The sequence below is a fragment of the Sorghum bicolor genome, chromosome 5 (genome assembly GCF_000003195.3).
Source record: "Sorghum bicolor cultivar BTx623 chromosome 5, Sorghum_bicolor_NCBIv3, whole genome shotgun sequence".
Classification (NCBI taxonomy): domain Eukaryota; kingdom Viridiplantae; phylum Streptophyta; class Magnoliopsida; order Poales; family Poaceae; genus Sorghum; species Sorghum bicolor.
Genome location: NC_012874.2, coordinates 10206423 through 10208822, shown reverse-complemented (window position 1 = coordinate 10208822; position 2400 = coordinate 10206423). Strand labels below are relative to the sequence as shown.

At 33.9% G+C, this 2400-nt stretch overlaps 1 long non-coding RNA gene across 1 annotated transcript; it reads right to left on the bottom strand.

Moving 5' to 3' along the window:
* Positions 1–2400, bottom strand: LOC110435742. The gene is made up of 4 exons (XR_002453596.1): positions 2257–2400; positions 1212–2138; positions 988–1102; positions 1–247 (listed from the first exon to the last, which is right to left on the bottom strand). It is a non-coding gene; the product is annotated as an uncharacterized LOC110435742 (long non-coding RNA).

The window sequence follows — 2400 nt, the reverse complement described above, 5'->3', positions numbered from 1 at the left end:
TAAATATAATAAGTTCATAGAATATCACTATAGAGCATGATGTGCAGGTCGTCCTAGTTACATCACTCGGCTACAAGCACTTCAGAACTAAATTGTAAAAAAACATGCATTTAATCAAACGCATCAAGTGTAGGTTGCTGCATAATCAGTTCTGTCACAACTCTTTCTTGCAGATTGCTGCATAATCAGTTCCTGTCACAACTCTTTCTTTTGCCTTTGTGTGCTACTCTCTGACAGCCATTGCAACCTGGAAAACAAAAGCAAATACTGGAGTGTCAATGTCAATAAAAAAATGCATTGTTCATCACATAGTTTTCACTACCTTGCTGATGTCTTAAAGACAACTTGAGGACTAAAATCTGGTGTAAAATATGAGTGTTTCTACAAATAAAGTACTTGAACAGGCTATCTGAGTGTTTCTACAAATAAAGTCACACACATCAGTGCTTCAAAACATGCAGGTATTTTTAATAGAATTATGTAAAAACAAATTACTACTTTAATAATAATATGTTTAAAGAAAAATCCAAGAGAAGTTAAAGAAATCACCTCATATGACAGGCCAATGGATGATATTGTAAAGACTTATTGCACTTAGGCATAAAAGCAAAAACTCATATGAGCAGATCGTCTATACAGGACAATGACTTGCTACCTAGCAAAACTAGTATAGTGCCCGTGCTAACGCTACGGCTTCATTTCAGCACATGAAAACTACTAAACTGTGGTGGTATTTTATCACAAAAATAAAGTACAATAAGATAATTAAGAGAAAATCCAATTCATTCTATCATTTTCAGTATATTATAGAAACTTGTCATGTACATTCACCATTCAAAGAATGTGTATTATACAGCTAAATTTAATAACATTTGCCATGCAGATTTTAGATTTCAAAAAATGTGTATTATACAGCTAAAATTAACAAAAAAAATACATCAAAAACATTTAGCTAGGTATAAAACATAAATTCTCAATTCTTGCTACCACTATCGATTGACCAATGTTGTCTTCTTGCTTCAGGTGATGTCCAGACATCCCAAGCTTGTGGACCATTTAGGCATCCCAAACACTATCAGAGTATAAAGATATGTTTTTGGACCTAGGAAAACATAATCCAAAATTTTAAAGATTGAAAGCAAAATAGTTTTTAGCTTCAACAATTATTTCCTTAAAATGAAAAGAAGACAAAGTACAAAATCACTGCATACCATGTATTTGTAATTGGCGTTAAGTCCTGCTCCACGTTTCTCTTGCCTGCATCTAGAAGAGTGGTTCTTGCCTTCTCACTTGATGGCCATTTGTATCCCACAGGTGCTCTGCTTATGGCTGCTACCATTTCAGACAACTGGGAAATATACACGTTGAATGGAATTCCATTAGCACACACACACTACATCAACTCATGGAAACACAAGAATACCAGGTTATGTATTTATAAGGACTAGTATAATGCCCGTGCTAACGCTACGGTTTTATCTAGAGATGCATATGAAAAGAACCAATAATTTTATTCCATAGTTTAACTTTTATACAATTATATTTGAGCATGTATACAATCCGCGAAACACTTTTACATAAAAATACATAGTAAAGTTATTTCTCATATTAACCATCTAACATAAAATATTCATAAAATTTGGGGAAATGCAAATTAAGCAACCAAAATATTCATATCACCACTAAGATACAATTTGTAAATAACAAAGGAACAAATGAAGTTATTAAGATTCACGTCTCATATATTGTATAACCAAATATTTTGTCACATAATAAATTTAACATATCGACTTTGAGGCATGATCAATTAATTACGAGGCCAAGAACTGATTCGCAAAATGAGACATTTTTAAGGAAGTTTTACGGCATCATGATAACTAAATCAACAAGTTACAAAACATGTTTACAATTCAGAATGTGCAGAACTACAACAGCATGCACCACTAAGTAATAGCTTTCAGTTTGCAAAAAGGGAGATAAGCATTCACTCATCATAACCTCACAAGGTAGCTATGAATTAATAACATTTTCAAATATTTTCAGTTAGTGATATTGAACTCTAAACATAGAACAAAGCTCTTGGCGACCTTCTTTTGCTACCCTTGATTTCCTTCTTGCCAATTCATATTTCAATATTCCTAGCTGCAACATGTCAACAGTTCAGTGGCAAAAATCCTAGCTGCAACCCTTGATTTTCAGTTTGTGAACCATGCATGGAAACAACCATGAAAGTACCAGCTATGCAACATGTCATACAGTTCAGTGGCAAAAATCCAAGGCCATAGTCACAAGCTCAAGGAACTCCCCTTCAGAATTGCATTGAAGCACTTGCTCAAGGGAAGAGGCCATCGAGGACTCTTCTTCTATAACTTCCCTGAACCATGCCTGTCCAATTTAATA